The 18761-nt window shown below is 45.8% G+C and overlaps 1 protein-coding gene and 1 pseudogene across 5 annotated transcripts in view; one reads left to right on the top strand and one right to left on the bottom strand.

The window, feature by feature from the left end:
- The window catches only part of Iqsec1 (IQ motif and Sec7 domain ArfGEF 1), a 319742-nt gene that overhangs the window by 115724 nt on the left and 185257 nt on the right, over positions 1 to 18761 (top strand). The gene's annotated exons all lie outside the window — the stretch shown is intronic.
- Positions 11344 to 11440, bottom strand: LOC120102710 (small nucleolar RNA SNORA17; annotated as a pseudogene).

Raw genomic sequence — 18761 nt, 5'->3', positions numbered from 1 at the left:
TGACACTGAACAAATCTGACTTCACACTAATTTAGGAGTCTTTATTGAGCACATATTGTGTTCATCCTTTATTCTCACTAGGGCCATGGAACCCAATGGATATAGTGTATGTGTGCTCCATGAGGGCATGGGGGTAAGGAGTCCATCCTCAAGGTCCGTGGACCAACTAAAGCAAACAAACAAAAAATGGGGGTGTGGGGAGCAGATAGTATGTGTGACACAGTCAGTGTCTATGTTACTTTCACCTTTTCCTTCCCCTACTAGTCTTTGCTGGCACAACTCTTTGACTATCCAAGCAGGGTTTGAGGGAACCCCTGTTGTCTTGAACAGAAAGTGTTAGAGTCCCAGCTAGAGTTTGCACTGGTCTCTCCACCATGCATCCTACTCTCTTCTACAACTCTACAAGTTTCTGGGGACACTCTTCATCCCATAGCTTGGCTTCTTACTTTCTATCTTCTGGCAGTTTTCTCAGGAATGCCTTCCATTTCATTAATATTCCTTTCAGTTGTATCTAGAGTGCTAGATACAAGTACTAGATAAGGCCAGAACTTTGTGGGTCTTCAAGTGTGTTGTGTGACTTCTCCTGAGGAGACATGAAAAAAAAATACCTATTCACTCCAGATAGGGCACCAATGATAGCCCAATGAAATCTTCCTTCAAATCTTTTCTAGTGAACCATTGAGTTTACTGTGTTTACCTATAGGGTGATGCTTGGACAGCTTAATCACCCCAGCATGGATGGCAGTTCATAAAAAACGACATCCCCGGAGCTCCCTGTACAGTGTGCAGATAGCTGCACTGACTAGTTTTCAATCATTTACTTCTTATATATTTTTTTTAGAACCTTGCGAGTGGGACTCGTGTGTTTTGTAAGTTTCTGAGCTTCCCAAGTGAAAAATGTCTGCCTTCCCTGAGCCTTGTCGGTTTTGTTGGCTTCCTTCAGTTTTACGAGCCTCCCACCTCCCTCCAGAAGGTAGTGTTTCCACTAGTACAAAATAGCTCCAGGACACCAACACTGATGCAAACACAGTGTGTATGTGCTATGCTTGATTCTGGATGTACCACTGGCCCATTCCTTAACACTGGTACAGGAACCAGATCCAAGTTAAATTCGAATTAGGCAAAAAGCCATTTATGTGTTTAGAATAGTCCGGTCCCTGTGTAGGAGATGGTGCAGAGAGACTGGAGAGATGGGAAGGTGACTCAGTAGGGATCTGACTGAGTTATTTATTCAGTCTGCCTAAGAAGCCTGTCTCTAAAACCTTGTAGCTCTCATTCGTAGTTTCACCAAGAACATACTTAGAGGTGATGACTGTCGGTGACCCAGGAGCAGGACCCTGGAACCATATGTGTGAGAGTGTATGGGCTGCAGCGGAAGGGCTCCATTTCCCTGAGCCTCAGTGTCCCCACTTCACACAGAAACAAGAATGTCTCAGAGTATATTTGATCTTTCCATTTGGTCTTGCTCCACCTCTCTGTCATCACACCTTGACCTTCTGACCTTCCTACTTTGAGTTCTTGGATGCCCAGGGCCTCTGTCCTTGTCATTCCCTTTGCCTAGGACATGTTTCCTGAAATCCTACCCAGGCTGGTAGGATCTGTGGTGTTTCTATGTAATCAGTTCCTGATCAGTAAGGACTTCTGTCATTCCTTCCTTGTTTGCTATGTCTTCACTCCTTTTCCTACAGGATTGTCTTCTGTTCCATTTGGCTTATTTTTATGATGAAACATTTGGTTTCCATCGCTTTCTTTCATCCTTGGTGTGTTGTGTAGCTGTGCTTGCTTGTTTGTTTGTTTTGCGTTTCCCACACAAGTGCACTTAACATTCAGTTGTCACCACTCTGTGCTATAGCTTCTATAACTTGGAACAGCGTTCCTAGACATCTCCATCCTGCTCTCTTACTTAACAATGTCACAGAGTCACAGATATTTGCATTGGGCACCCAACATCAGCTTTACACTTGTTTCATTTTATTTGTTTCTATATTATTTTTTTTAATCTGTCGGGTGGAAAAAAAAACCACCCAAACGCTACTATTCACCTTTGCCAGTGGCCTTTAAGTCTTTAAGCTCTTAATTGCTGTCAAATACCCTTCACTTAACCTAAAGACTCCTTTCATGCAAGGGACAACTGGAAGGAACAAATGATGCCAACGCTTACTTATCTGGTGCTGTGCTTGAGATGATGCTGTTCTTCAAAATCTCCACTGAGACCTCACCTCTGAGGAAGAGTCCTAAGGGGCCTTAGGAGATGATGACACAATGACACTTTGCCTTCTGGGATGGAATGCATTACCTTTGGAGAAAGGTCTTGAGTTCAGTCCTTCTGCCTGCCACATGAGGAAACAATGCCCCATTAGAGAGAGAAAGTGAACCTCTCCATACACTGAGTTCTGGAGTGCCTTGGTCTTGGTCTTTGGCCTCTAAAATAGTGAGAGATGAATTTCTGTTGATTATAAATTACCTAGTCTAGGACATTTTGTTACAGCAACATAGAGGAAATAGGGTATCTGGGAATGCTCCATCTCTCAGTCCTATTGGAAGAACCATGTCTCTGGCAGTATGATTCTTCACTGTTAGTTTTGGCTTTCATCACCATGAAAGTATCAACCCACTGCCTTCTGTAACAAGGTTTCTGGTAGGAAATCTGATGAGGACCTTTTGGAGGAATTCAGGGAAAACTCTTCTTCCAGCCCCTTAGATGTTAGTAATGTGCCCCGCGGTGTCTTAGGAGATGACAATTGTGATAGTAGCACCAAGTTAGTGAGGCACTGCCATCTTCTTGATACAAGTTAGGCTGGTGTGATAAAAGGGATTGGATACTGTGCATGTAGGATAATGAGGTCTGAAAGCAAAGTTTACAGCTCCTCAGACTCAAATTGGAAAGGTCATTGGAGTAGTATACTGACTGACTCTCCAAACAAGTGACTATGAGTCTCCATGATCCACTGGTGTGAAAGCTCTCATGGTCTATCATCATCATCTTCATGGTTGTCATCATCATCTGTATCAGCATCATCAGCGTCATCACTTGGACTCCCCTTGAGTCCACAAGGAGAGGTGAGTGCTGTTGGATATACCAGGCTATGATTGGTCTGTTTCCTGCTTTGCCATCAGAGAGGGCCAACTAGGGGATTATAGACACCATTTCTGTAAGAGCCAGGCCAGACTGAATTTCAGTCAGTAGGACTCGTGGCTGCTTTTACTTCTTTGCTGGGTTGGAACTTTGAGTTTTAGTTTTAGGTTTTTTTTCTTTCAGCTTTTAACCTATTGATTGATTTTTTTTTCCTTTTTGTTTTTTACTTAGTTAGCTTCAGTAGCATGGCCAGTGTTGGTGAAGCACACAGGTCAGAGAGAACACACCAGCTTATGGTCTGCTCTCCTACAGGAGAAGGGGGAGGCTGCTGGACGGTCTACAGACATATTCTGGATGTATGCACTGTAGATCTGAAGTCCAACAACTCCCTAGATGCTGGAGGCTAGTGATGTTGGCCAGATCACTAAATGTATAGCAAGGAATAAGCTGTTCCAGTCCTGAGGAGCATGTCTACGAATCCTCCATTTTCTCCATCGTTATAGAGTCTAGCCAATTTAAAGGGACCAGGAAGTCCTCAGTGGAGAGTGTAACACTACCGGTCACCTTTCTGTACCACCTGTTCTTCACCTTGGGCCCCAAACAGAGGTCCAACACGCATGCAAGTCACAGTACATCCTGGACACTTAGGTTTGGGCATTTTTACTCAGTTAATCTAGTAAGATACTCTCCAGCAACCCCAAACTCATAATCACGGCCATAATGATGGATGTGGTTGTGATCCTTGGAGGATCCAGGAACTTCTACAGAATAGGAAATTGGATGAAGCCATGGTCACATACCTTGTGCTCCAGCATGACACATAGGGACTAACTAAACTAGAATTGAGGAAGGTGAAGGGAGATGAGGAGGTTGGAAAGGGGTGACCAGGAGGATTGATATTTGTGATTTAAGAATCTGCCATTGGGGCTAGAGGGATGGCTCAGTGGTTAAGAGCACTAATTGCTCTTCCAGAGGTCCTGAGTTCAATTCCCAGCAACCAACCACATGGTGGCTCACAACCATCTGTAATGGGATCCAATGCCCTCTTATGGTGTGTCTGAAGACAGCTACAGTGTCGTACTCAAATAAAAAGTGAGTAAATAAAAAATATTTAAAAAAGAAAAGAATATGCCATTGTCTTCTGGACTGAAACTGACACCCTGGATGGGGAACAAAGTGGTTTCAGTAAGGGAGGCAGCAGAGGAGGCCACAGAACCAAGATGGCAGGTGGTCAGTTGTATTTCTGTATTTTTTTTTTTTTTGGTTCTTTTTTTCGGAGCTGGGGACCGAACCCAGGGCCTTGTGCTTCCTAGGTAAGCGCTCTACCACTGAGCTAAATCCCCAGCCCCTGTATTTCTGTATTTTAATGCATGTTCTTCAGGGTCATTTTTGGTTGGCAGTCATCTGAGTGATTTAGGGGGTGCACACGTTGTATAGATAGATCTACATACTGTGGGAGGTTTTCATGCACTGTGTCTATCACCTCAGAAAGAAATTCTGCCTTATTTCACTTATGCCGAACATAAGGAGTTTGAACCAGAAGTGAACATCAGAAGATGGTGGCTAGAGGCTCGGGAGGGAGGAAACTTGGAGAAGGAAGGGTTAATGAGAGGGCATAGAGTTTTAGACAGGAGGAATATGCTTGCAGAGTTGTGATACTGCAGGGTGACTACAGTTAAGAGCAATGTCCTGTAAGTTTCAAAGTCACTTGAGAAAGTCCATTCCTAATGCCCCCCTGCAAATTAGAGAATGCTGAGCTCCCAAGATCCTGACATCAGTGTTGGGAATGAACATGAATAGGCTCAAGCAACTGCAGGACCAACCAGGCAGGAAGACCAGGCTTCTGTGTATCTGGCATGCCTAGGCCAATACTCTCCATCTAGCACAGGAAAGAGGTATGCAGACAGCAGGATTCCAGTCATGAGGGCATCAGCATGATTCTCAGCCTTTCAAAGCATCCTTGTGCCAAGAGCAGAAGCTGACAGGTTCCTGAGATGAGGTCTGCTGATGATGAGAAGCCACAGACCTGTAACACTTCTTTTCTGTCCTGCTGGATCACAGGGACAGTGACAGTGGTCCTTGATGAACTTTGTTCTTATAATACTAAAGCTGGTACTCCTGAAAGATTATTAAGTTTATTCTGATCTTCAGACCACACTTCACTTCAGCTGCTGGTCTTGCTGTGGTCAGCGGCTAGCATTGTAGTACTATGGCACTCCCAGAAGACTGAACTGTGACTCTATAGTGACTTATAAAGGAAGCCAGGTCCTTCAGGAGCAGCCATCCCGGGCTGACTTGGGGAAGGGAATAAGAAGGATCAGGAAGTTGGGTTTCTGACCTGAAGAGTGAAGAAGGGTGTTGTGCTTATCGCTAAGAAGGCTTGAAAGGGCAGCCATCCATAAGAACCAGGAGACCCTTTAGGAAACAGAAAGTTTTTTCAGACTCATAGAAAGCCTTATTGCAAGTCACGACTTCTACTTCTAATACCAGAATTCAGAAGGGAGAGGCAACAGAATCAGTTACAAGGCTGGTTTGGAAAAAGGCCTGCAGTTTTTCCTTGACCTTCAAACTCCTGCTGTGATATTTCTTGGAGGGATCCTGCTTTGCTCTGCTGATTCCTATGCATAGGGCATTGAAAACAATGTGGTTTGAGGCCATTTAAGTAACGTTGCAGTGAATACTTGGGACACAGTAGCTGTCACCATCTCTGAAGCAGGTCTCCTAGAAGGCTCGCATAGACTGGTTTCTGAATATCCATGGGCTTCAGCAAAGTTGCACTAGATAAATGAGTCTACAGGCACAAAGCTGAGCCAGAGCCCATGGCATCCTCTCTACTTACACTATGGACACTAGTCTGACTCCTTGCTAGGATATACAGGCGGTATCATTTATCCCCAAATTGGACAGCATCTGTTGGGCCTGCTTGGTGAGGAGCAGTGACGGACGGAGTAGTCTTACCTTAGTGAGATTTCACTGTATCTAGAAAATACATGATTTCCTTTTTGATTTTACAAGGGCTTGCAGATAACAGTTTGTCTTGTATCTCAATGGATACTTTGGACTCTTCTCACAACACCATCTTGGGCTTGAATATAGGCATTGTAGCCTACTTGTTCTCTTGAGGAGTAGAGTGTCCCTGGCCCACCTATGCCTATTCTGAACTGTCCTCTCATTCTTATATTTCTCTGACCTGCCACTGTCTCCCACCAGAAACCCTGGGCCTGGTGTGGATTCTCATGTGCCAGCATTATTTAGTGAGTGTTGCCTGCTGGCCTATGGTTTTTTAGCTGATTAGAAATGATGGATCATCTATACAGTCCACTAGGGGGACAGACCATCACAGAATGGGAGCTCTGGGAGGGAGAAGTTAGGAGTACGAAGTCACCTGGTGATTCTCAGTGGCAGTCTCTGTTTCTCCCTTAGACCACTATACTTGCCAACCTTCTGTGGCTGTGACACATGACTGGGGTGAGTAACCTAAAAGGAAGGATGTAATGTGGCTCTTTGTTTCAGAGGCCTAAGTCCAAGATTCCCTGGCCCATTGCGTTGAGTCTGTGGCAGTATAGTATGTCATGGTGGGAGTGTGTGATAGAGTAGGCCACTTATCTCCTGGGAAGCAACAAGAGGGAAATGAGGAACTAGGGTCCAATGTCCGTTCAAAAGTAAGTCTGTCATCTATGTTCTACTAGGCCCTGCCTTCTCCAGTGCCCACTACTCTCAGTAGCACCTGAGGCTTACGACGCAGCTTTTAACACATGGGTCATTGAAGATCCAAATCATTCCAAGCTCTGTTCTCCAGCTGGCTTGTAGTTGGGAAGGTGAGAGTCAAAGACCATAATCTGCTCTACAGCTCTGATCTAAGTTTAAGTTGTGGTGGAAAAAAAAACCCACCTTGCCCTCCATTGGCAGTGCGTGTTACTTCTGTTCTTCCTAAGGAAAGAGACAGTTCCTCATCTTTCCTCTGCTGGTCTTGCTGCTGGAGAGAGGGGCGAGACTCAGATGCAGTCATCTGGCAGGAATGAGGGCAGCTTCTGATTGACAGGGCTATGAAGCACAGCCCTGGAGGACCTGACTGCTAGGAGGAACTGATAGACACAGGGGAGTGCACACTTCATTCTTATCCTGGCTAGCCCTGCAGACTCATTGGGACTTTACTTGTGTTCTTCCCTTGGGACAGGCTACTCTATGGACGGCTTGCCTGCCATGCTCATCCCTTGTTTCCTAGGGATGGTGACGGTGGAGCCTGGATCCTTCGCCCTTGTCCTGGCTCTTCCACAGAAGGCTCACAGATGGAACCCAGTGCCTCCAACACAGGGCATGCAGTCTCTTCTGGGGCAGTGGCTGCTTCCTCCTCCCACGCTGTACCTCAGGCTCTCCCAGAGATGGAGCTTGATGACACCTGCAGTTCCTAATTAAATAAATGGGGGAACAGGCTGCAATATTGTAGCATAACTAGATTATCACTAGAGAGAAGCCTCTGGAACTGCTATGCTCCCTGCTTAGCTGACAAGTTGAAACATTTAATTAGAAAAGTAACTGTGCTCTGTTCAGGGACAGAATCAGAGATAGTGCTCAGCCAGGCCACTCTAAGCTGCCCTTTATGAACATGGTGTTCCTGACCTCTAAGCAATTCCATCTTCCCTTGAAAATTCTTTCTGACCTTTCACCCCAGCATGCTGGTGCTTAGGAATGGGGATGGTAGCACAATGTACTGCGGGAAATCTTTAATCTCAGTAGTACAAGACTGTATTGTGCTTTGAACAATGGGTGACAATACGCTGTCCATTGGTTCCTTGTCTGTTTATTCCCTAGTGTTTGCAAGAGGCTTGGCAATATGGTGTTTGGTTGGAGGACTGCAGGCGTGGCACAGGGAAGGGACTCCAGAGAACAGTTTTCTACTCAGTTCCAGGAAGGGACAGTGTATCCCCATAGGACCTCCCAGAGCACTGGAGTCTATAGCAGGGTGCAAGGGAATGGGAGGCCTTGAGCAAGAGCTGTTGCTGTGCCCTGGAGGAAGGAAGAGCCAGGGGGAGCTGACTGGCGACACTCTTTTGAGTGACTTCTTTGAGCCCTTATATAGGCTGTTTCTGGAAGATGGAACAGGAGAGAATGGTCCTGATGTGGCAAAGGGGTGGGAGTGACTAAATAGATCAGTTTATTTTTAGAAATTGCATCCCCAAGAGAACTCCTCTTAAGAGGAATGGATAGGTGTTAGGGGAGTCAGGAGGCCAAGGTCAGGGAATTCCCATCACCAGCTTGCCCACAGTAAACAGTATCTAGCATGGACACAGGCTGGAAATGAGACAAATGTGAAGAAATGCCTCCAATGTCACTTCAAAAGAACCTCCCTTGCCTATCCTATCAGCAGAGAGCCTCCCACACTCTCCCTTAGCATCCCTACTCCCATGCCACATACAGTCCCATGCCCTTGTGCTTAGCACCTACCTATGGCTCTCATACCACCAGAGTAAGTCCTCTCCATTTCCTCATGTGGTCTGGGCCACCAGACATCCCTCCGTCTCTTTCAACATCATCACTTTTGCTCTGGCCCATTCAGCCCTATCCTCATCCTCCTGTTCTTAGAGTTGCTTACTCTATGGCATTAGCCCCTATCACGTGCCCTTAGTTACTTTTCTATTACTGTGAGAAAACATCATGACCAAGGCAACTTATAGAGAATTTATTGATTTATTGGGGCTTATGGTTTAAGAGGGTTAGAATCTATGATCATCATGGCCAAAAGTATGACAGCAGGAAGGCAGGCATGACACTGGAGCAGTAGCTGAATGGTCACATTTGGAGACAAAACCACAAGGCAGAGAAAGAGAGAGAGAGAGAGAGAGAGAGAGAGAGAGAGAGAGAGAGAGAGAGAGAGAGAGAGAGAGAGAGACTGGGAATGACACGAGTCTTTTCAAACTTCATATCTTTCCTCTTCTATGATGCACATCCCTCAACAAGGCCATTGCTTCTTAATCCTTCTCAAACAATTCCACCAACTGGGAACCAAGCATTCAATTATATGTCCCTATGAGGTCATTGTCTTTCAAACCATTGTAGCCTGTCATGGTCACTGTCAAGTCGCAGAGAGCAGTAAGTACTTCTGTTTTTCATTGCTGTTCCCACTGCCCAGTCAGTAGCCACATCCAATGTCAACTCTGTAAATACTGAATAGAGAGCTGCTGCCACCACTGATGTATGTGTGGTCTACAGTTCTCACTCACTCATATCCACTGTGGTTCCAGAAACATTCAAAGTGAGGGTTGAAGCAGGAGGTGACAGCATAGTGGGGGAGATCTGGGAGCATGACCTAGCTGATACTCCTAGAAGAAGATGAAATCAGAAGGAGTTTGTGGAGGCTCCCAAAGGTCTTCAGAGAACAAGCAATGCTCAGTGTTCTGGGTTGTGAGAGCTGAAAATGCAAAGGCCCTAAGCCCACGGCAGGCTGCACACTGGAAAGTTTGAGGTTGACGTCTGGATTCTCAGTATTTTACTTTTGCATTTCTTTGCAATCCTTTAAATTTTATCTAATCAACTAATCAACCCAAATCCAGGCCATCAGTTCATTGAACTCAGCAAACTCTACATCAAGATACAAGGTGGAAACAGTTGGGGAAGCTCACATTTAAGGAGAGGCCTGGCAATGAGTTAGAACTACATGTGGTGGTTTGGATAAGAATGGTTCCCATAGACTCATGTATTTGAATGCTTTGTCCCCAGTTAGTGGAACTGTTAGAAAACATTACAAGCCTTGAGAAGTGTGGCATTGTTGGAGAAAGTGTGTCACTACAGATAAGCTTTTAGATTACAAAAGCCCCCTGCTATGCCCAGGATATCTCTCTCTCTCTCTCTCTCTCTCTCTCTCTCTCTCTCTCTCTCTCTCTCTCCCCCTCTCCCTCCCCCTCCCTCCCTCCCTCCCTCCCTCCCTCCCTCCCTCCCTCTGGATAAGGATGTAGTTCTGCATGACATTCTCCTTGCCTCAATGATAGTAGAATAAACCTCTGAAACTGTAAGCAAGCTACCAATAAAAATGTGTCCTTTTATAAGGGTTGCCTTGGTCATGGTGTCTCTTCACAGCAGTATGATAGTGACTATGACAGAATTTGGAACCAAGAACTGGGGTATTGCTGTGATAGGACTAACCATGCTGCTTGGTGGAATGTGGACTTGTGAACTTTAGATTAGGAAAGCATTTGAATGCTTTAAGTGGGACTTACAGGGACGTACTAGTAGGAACTTGGAAGACAGTGGTGCTGAGAGCAATGTAAATTATGATGTCCTGGCTCAAGGGGTTTCAAGAGGGGAAGAATATTAGCAGCTAACATAGAGACCATCTTAATGATATTTTGGCAAAGAATGTGGCTGCTTTTTTGCCCATGTCACTATATGGCTCACAAGTTGTGAGGCAAGCTCTCTCATGATCACACCCTTAGGGCCAGCCCACCTGTGTCTGTACTAACAGGGCCAGCTCTACTATGTTGCCCAGATGAGGTACGGAGCCTGCTCTCCCAAGTGATGCAGCAGGTGAGGGGCAAGGCCAGCTCTCCTGCTCTCATGACACCATCAGGGCCAATTCTCCCACCTGTCAAAAGTGGTGAGAGGCAAATGGAAGGAGGTTATCTCTCTCTCATCCACATCAGTGCATGGGAGATGAGTGGTAGGGCCAGGTCGCCCATGCTTGTATCATTGAGGGGCAGCTTACCCACAATTCCCAGTTTGTGTAGTCTGCTCTTCTATGTATTACAGCTGGCTCTAGACAGGGTCAGCTGTCCTGCTCTTATCCTCCCAGGGCCAGCTCTCCCATGATGCCCAGCTGAGGGGTGGAGCCAGTTCTCCACAGCCCTCAGACATAAACATGTTCCTGAACGACAGCCCAGACCAGGAGCATCTCCCTGGCCTTTGGTGGTAACAGATCCCTGCTGCTTCAGGGTTACAGATCCAAATATGGCTTCCAGTGGCATCACAAGCCAGTACCCCACCATGGTCCCAGGTGCCATCATCTACTCACAACAAGTTGTTCCTCACTAACCTAAAGTCTCCATTCTCCCCCTCTTCATTGTGCCCATAACCCTCTGTTTCTCTTTCTCTTCCATTTCTCTATCACTTACTTGCTCCTCTTAGTGGCACCCAGGGTCTCTGAGTGTCTGAGGTCATCTCAGGAGTGCTACGCCTCACTCGTACATTATGGTGTCAGGCAGGGGTCATCTTGGGCATGGTCTGCTCCCTCGGGCCTGTGGGGCACTGGACTTATGGTCATCTCAGGCTCCCTTTTTGTTAGGCTACTAATCATTGAGATGTTCCTAAGGCAAAACACTGATCACAGACATAACCTCTCTTCTCTCTGCGAACTTTGAACTTTTAAACAGTGTTAAGACTGTGATAGACTATGGAAGGGGACTTTTGAAGTTGAACTGAATGCATTTTTTTCCATTATGATTTAACTACAAGTCTATTGAGGCCAGGGAGTAGAATGTGATGGTTTGAGTAACAATGGGATGGCCCCTATAGGCTCATATATTTGAATGTTTGGTCACCAGGCAGTGAAACTGAAAGGATTACAAGGGTTAGAAGGTTTGGCCTTATCGGAGGAAATGTGTCACTGGAGGTGAACGTTTGAAGTTTAGAAAGCCAAGCTTCTCCCAGCTCCCTCCCTTCTCATCTCTTTTCTTTTCTTCTCTTCTCTTCTTTTCTGTCCTCTTCTCTTCTCTTCTCTTCTCTTCTCTTCTCTTCTCTTCTCTTCTCTTCTCTTCTCTTCTCTTCTCTTCTCGTCCCGCCTTGTCTCTTCTCTTCACTTCTCTTCGCTTCTCCTCCTCCTCTTCCTCTTCCTCTTCCTCTTCTTCCTCCTCCCCTCTTCCCCCCTCTCTCTCATAATGTAACTCTCAACTACCTTTCTAACACTATGCCTGTAAGCTAACATGCTCTCCAACCCATGATGATAATAGACTAAATCCTGAAACTATAAGCAAGCCCCCAAATGAATGCTTTCCTTTATTAGAGTTTCCTTGGTCATGGTTTATCTTCACAGCAATAGAAGAGTGAGTATGATAGTAGGTGACTTTATATCTTTATATGACCACAACTGGCCACCCTTTGCATGACTAAGACCTCTGTGCCTTCACATCACTGTATGTCTATTCTTTCCCTCCCTTTCTTATTTGGACATTCGACTCTGACCCTGACCTTCTGCTATACCTTAATGTCCCAGGTCCCTGACACTTCCTTGGGTATCCATGACCTTCTCAGAGTCATGGTATTCAGAAAAGAGTATCCTCCTTGAGTCACACCTAACTCTTTGATCCCCAAAACGTGCCTTCCCAATACTAGTGCTCAATGATTCTACTAATGGGGACCTTCTATTATCTTCTTGCATCTTTCTGCTCTAAGCTGCATATACACTTCAAAACAGTGACTCAGAGCCTTCCTGGGGCTGCTTGGTCCAGCCTTCTGCACCAGCTCATGAGATGCTGAGGCACACAGTAGACATAGAAGCTATCTCTCCAAAGTGTCTTCTCCTCCCACAAGCAACATATATCCCTGAGAGCATCATCGAGGAATCAAACCAATGACCACACAACACATCTAGCCCCTTCATGGGGTTCTTTTTCTCCTCAAGGGCAGTGGCGTGAGCATGTTACAGCTTCCCCCAACCCCAGGGAAGTCACATCTGAGCTTTTTAAACTGTCCCTCTTTGATACAGCTGTTCCAGGCCATTCAGCAAAGGCCAGATCATCTGCTACTCTGTTTTTAGCTCCAAGCCCCTCCCTGCAGCCCACCCCCATGTTCAGGTCAGGATGTAGTGATTCCTTTGTCCTTTTTGAGTTAGGAAGGGTTGATAACAGCAAGAGAATGGCTTCTATCTGACTTTAAGAATAGCATGACCCCCATCTTCATGCATCCTGTGTAGCAAGGCAGCCTTTCACCATCCAAGGCCAAGTGCAGGTTGACGATACACTGCACAAACATACTTGTGCTCCTACTGTTCTCATCCTTCTAGAGCACAGCCCTGTGTTAACGACAGATTCTGTGGCCCTCCAAAGCCTTAGCATTCACTCTGGGAAAAACTGGGGTTCTGGCCTAGACATCAGGGACCTAACAACAGCAGTAGCTTGAAATGGGGGACCTGTCTCCAGGCTTGGGTAGAGTGAACCCTAACTCTAATCAATACCTCCCACCTCAGAAGAAAATTCCAAGTCTTGGGTTCAATGATGAAAGGGCATAGGTATTTCTTGTGCTGGTGGTGTGCCACACAATGGAGGTAGCTTGATGTTAAAACTCTCTGAACCCCTGCTTTTTCGAGGCTACATTCCAGCCCCTATACTTCCAACCTGAGCAATCCTTCATGTAGCCAAGGTTTCAAGCCCACTGATATGAGTGGCAGAGAGACCAGCACATGGCCTCACCCTCTTCTCGCCCACTCAAGCCTTTGGTTATAAATGTCCTTGATGCTGGCATTTCAGCTTTTTGAGATTTTATGGGTGAGCCACCCCTGCCTACTGGGTGATGGGCAGTCCTCTCCTAGACTGAGTATTCTAAATCCTTGGCTCCCACTTTGGCAAACTATCATTAAGAGTCCTGATCTTACAGAAACCATAGTAGTAGGAAGAGAAGGAAGTTGGACACGGGTCCCTCTAGTAAGGTTGACTGCTGAAGGGACAGTCTTTTGCCTTGATGTAAAGGCTGGGAGCATGGTCCCTGAGAGGAACAAGAGCTGAGGCTGAGGCTGAAGGATCAGGGGTCAGAGTAGACAACTGGGTGGAGGATAAACTTAACAAGTAAGCTTCTCTGGAGTGATTACCATTTGTCCTTTAAAACCAGCACGGGCCTGGGGAGATGTCTCAGGAGGCAGGGGTCTTTGCTGTCTATCCTGAAAACCTGAGTTCAATGCCCAGAACCCACACACTAAGACAGAATCAATTCCCACAAGTTTCTTCTGACTGCGACGTTCTCCCTACTGTTCCACGTGCCATGTGGGTACTGTGGTGCATTCGCAAACCCATCCCCATAATCACACACTCACTCAGGACGCTTTCAGTGGCCACTGGAATGGGACCCAGTTCATGTGGCATAGACATATGACCCAGACATTTCAATCCTGGCCATATACCCCTAGGTTACACACCATACCTTAGTGATGTTTACACACCCATGTTTATCACTGCTTTATTCTCCATAGCAAAGAAATGGAAACAACCTAGTTGTCCATCAATAGATGAATGAATAATGAAAATCTGATACATATATAGTATAGTACAATATATTCTATAATATATTCAGCTATAAAGAAAAATTAAATCACAGAATATTGTAGGGTAACTGGATGGATATAGAATGTACAATATTAATCAAGGTCACACAAACTCAGGAAAAAAATCTGCATGTTTTCCCTCATATATGGATCTTACCCTATAGTGTACATATTTTATATATATATATATATGTTATAGTATACAGTATAATATAATAATACATTTATGTGCTATAGTATAGCATGTACAAAGGAGAAAGGGGAATATTAAATATTAGGCAATAAGGAATGACTGAATGTAAATGGAGACTGGGTCATGAAAGACTATAAAGATAGTTGTTTTTCTAATTTTTACTCTGCCAAGGAATTTGGGGGGGTTGGTGCTGAATAAATGTATAAACTGTATATTTGTCAGTGAAGATGTAAAAATCCAACAGGAAGATGTACAGTTTCAGAATGGCTGTTTTAAGTGTGCAGTTCACTGAACTGTAGCAACTTTAGATCTGGCTAATTTCACTGTGTAATGTTTTTATCTGAAAGTTTTTAAAGTAATAAAGTTGTAATAAATCTTTATAAAGCAAAATAAAACCAAAATAATTTAATCTGAACTTGGTGGTCCTTCAGTGAGTTCCCACATTAAACACACACACACACACACACACACACACACACACACACACACACACACACACACAAATCAAGCAAGCAAGTAAACCAAGAAACAAACAAAAACGAGATTGTGGTTTATGTTTATAATTCCAGCACCAAGAAGGCACAGTCAGGAGGAAGAACCCTGCAATTGCTGGCCAGAGAATCTACCCTACTCCATGAATTCTAGGCCAGTGAAAGATCTCAAAAGATAGTATTGATAGGTTCTCAGGAACAATACCCAAGGTTATACTCTGGTTTCCTTGTGCACTTTATGCATGCACATATGCACATACTCTTAAACAAGCAAACAGGAAACGTAAACACTCTTCTTTTTTTTTTTATTAACTTGAGTATTTCTTATATACATTTCAAGTGTTATTCCCTTTCCCGGTTTCCGGGCAAACATCCCCCTCCCCCCTCCCCTTCCTTATGGGTGTTCCCCTCCCAACCCTCCCCTCATTGCCGCCCTCCCCCCATAGTCTAGTTCACTGGGGGTTCAGTCTTAGCAGGACCCAGGGCTTCCCCTTCCACTGGTGCTCTTACTAGGATATTCATTGCTACCTATGGGATCAGAGTCCAGGGTCAGTTCATGTATAGTCTTTAGGTAGGTAAACACTCTTCTTAATTGATGTTTCTGTGGCTACAAAGGTATCTGAGGGACAGAAAGAATGAGAGGAAAGCAGTCAGAGATCTGACTAGGAAGGGAGTCAGTCAACTAGGACCAATGTTGGTGCCATCCTCCAACTTTGGAGCTCTAGTATCCCAAAGCCCTTGAGAGATATCCATCTTCAGAACCAGCAAGGATTCTGGGACAGTGGGCTTCACCTATCAAGCTCCCAGGAGCTAAGTCATGGCTGCCCTGAGTTGGTCTGGTTCTTGCCAGATGTGTGTTTGCACGCGTGCATGCGTGCGTGCGTGCGTGCATGCGTGCGTGTGTGCGTGCGTGCGTGCGTGTGTGTGTTGGGCATTCTGCTGATGGGTGAGAAAGAGCTTCTAGAACCCTTTGAACTCTGGAGTACCATCAATCACCCCACTTCTCTTTAGCACCAGGTGACCTTCAGCACTATGGACAGCAACCACATCGCTGCCAGTGTGCTATTCCCTCCTATTCAGTCTCAGACAGGGCAGTATTGCCTGTGGTTTCATGGCTACACACAGATAGCATCTGAGGACTCCAGCCTTAAGATCTTTCCAGCTGCCTAATTCTGGCACTGCCATTAAAACAGCACAATGAATCCCAAGCTCTCCCATCTCTGATGGCAAATCTTGGGTCTCTGAGAAGGAAGTGATTGAAAGCTACATCCGGCACAGTGAAGAAAATGGGAAGCTCCCATATATTCCCCCCATCACCTACACCCCTATCTCAGCCCTCCTTACCTTCTTCCCAGCCATCTTTCTCTGTCCCAGCTAAGGCAGACAGTGGCTCTTGGAAAGAAGAGTCCTCTGGCTTACTAAAGTGGAATGAGAGACCCCTATGAGGTAGACCTGTTAGGGGATGAGAATGTATTCCCTCCTCAGTCTGTCATCCCTGTAACTCATTTACAGTCTTGGCACCTTATTATTATATCCCCCCCTTTTTCATAATCATGTGTGTATATTTCATGTATGTGGAGACCCCATGGCAACCTCAGGTACTATCATCACAAAGAACCACCTATGCTTGAGACAGGATCTCTCATTGACCTGAAGCTCATTAATTAGGCTAGGCTGGCTATCCAGCAAGTCCTGGGACCCACCTGTCTCCATCTTCTACTTAAAACCCCCAGCTTTTTTATGAGTGTTCTCGGGTGGGACTCTGATCCTCAAGCTTGTGCAGTAACGGCTGATGCAGTCCCATCTCCCTCTTTTCTTTAGTGTGTGATCCCTCTCTTTTAGCAGTAGGGATGCCTGCCGAGGGAATGCAGGGAGCCCAAGACCAAACAATGTACAGAGTGGCTGGGTTCCCCGAATCCTAGAGATAACAGCAGGCATGGCACCTGAAGCCCAGCCTGCCTTGCTCTCTTGCCTCCCTGGGCCACATAATCTCTTGTATTCTGTCTGTACACAACACTGTGTCCTCCTGTCTACATGTTCCTTGGCCCTTCTCCATGGCCATTGCCTGACCCTAGTCTAAAGTGCTGTCTTCTTTTGCCAGAAAAACTGAAAGCCTCACTTTGCTTGCCAGATCCACCCTGGCCACTTCCCACTCTTGTTCTTCACAGTATCCAAACACGTTTGCACATGTTGGAAATGGGTGTATTGACTTGTTTTCTATCGCTGAGATAAAATACCATGACCCAAACGCAACCTGAGGAGGAAGGAGTTTATTTCAGCTTGTAAGTATCAATCACAGCCCATCATGAAAAATGGAGCAGGAGTGCAGGCTGTAATCTGGGGACTAGAACTGAAGCAGAGACCATGGAGAATCGCTGCTTACTGGCTTGCTCAGCTGACTTTTTTATTCACCCAGGACTACCTGCCTAGGGATGGTACCACCTCCAGTGGGTTACCCCCCATTAATCATCAATTAAGAAAATGCCCCCATAGACTTGCCTACTGATATAGGCAATTCCTCAGCTGAAGATCCCTTTCCCCCAGATGATTCCCTCTGTGTGAAATTGACAAAACAACTAACCAGTATTTGGTGGTTTCCTGTACTCCTGGGAGATGGTCATGGTAGGTTATAGTCTTGGGCCATGGCATTCTGAAAGATTTGTACAACTGCCCTTGTGGTAGTTATTTCTTGCAAAGGGTTGAGGACCTCTGCTGGGGTTTGGAGACATTAGGGACAACCTGTCCATTAGCTATCATGATATGCAGCCACTTTTTGCTCAGAGTAACCTGGCTGGCTGGTTGAGACACACAGCCTCTGAGTGCCAGGTTCTGACCCATCACTTGGGGCCCTCTGGCCTCTCAGCAATCACAAAGGCAACTTTTCCTCCCGAGAATATTTTCCTGTGTCACTGTCTCATAGAGATGTTCCCTTTCTGTTCAGCTCACGCATTCCTCACCAGGAATATCTCAATGTTAATGTGACCTCCTCAGAGAGGGATGGTCCAGTCTGGATACCTGGAGTTTACCCTCACTGCCATCACACTGTCTAATAGAGTAGTCCCATAAAGCTAGTGGCCAGCAGTTGGTTGAGGTTTGATGAGACCTGCTCCTTCCTAGCTATGTGCCAAGAGCTGTGTTGAGGGGCTAGTCTTAAGGAAAGTATCAGATACAAACCTGCTCTGTAGACCTGCTTCTGGTCATGGAAACAGAGAAGTAGGCATCGACCTTCAATTCCACAGCTGCCATTCTAGCAGAGGAAAGGCAAGAGATGCTGCCTGGACCAGGGTGGCCTTTAAGGAAAACTTGAAGTTTTCCCAAAGAGAAGTTCACAGGAAGGGAGGTAGGGTGAGCAAGGATTTAGGTGCATGGTTCATATCTCCAAGGCTTGCAAAAGGTGAGGGTTGGGACCAAGGAAGCCTCTATAGCCTGACTCTGACATCCTAAGCTCATTCACATTAGCATCTAAGTGAGGGGTAATGGGGCTATTTGCACACTTTGTGAGGAAGGACCTGTCTGGTTCACCTGCCAGGGAGGAAGGCAGTGGACCTGTGTATGATCTTTCTGAACTGGATGTGAAGCAAAAATGGTGAGCTCCTTAGTCAAGGGCACAGTAAGTAAGACTGTGTGAAGGTCCTTTCTGCCTTCCCGGTAACAGGACGGCCAACTCAGGGCAGGTTAGCTACACGTGCACATGGGCCGTATTCAGGGTTAGTGCATGAGCTAAGGCTGGCCTGTGACTTAATCAGGATGTTCTCAGAG

The sequence above is a fragment of the Rattus norvegicus genome, chromosome 4 (assembly GCF_021556685.1).
Source record: "Rattus norvegicus strain SHRSP/BbbUtx chromosome 4, alternate assembly SHRSP_T2T, whole genome shotgun sequence".
Classification (NCBI taxonomy): domain Eukaryota; kingdom Metazoa; phylum Chordata; class Mammalia; order Rodentia; family Muridae; genus Rattus; species Rattus norvegicus.
Note: the sequence above shows the minus strand (reverse complement) of the source record. Positions and strands in the feature narration are given on the sequence as shown.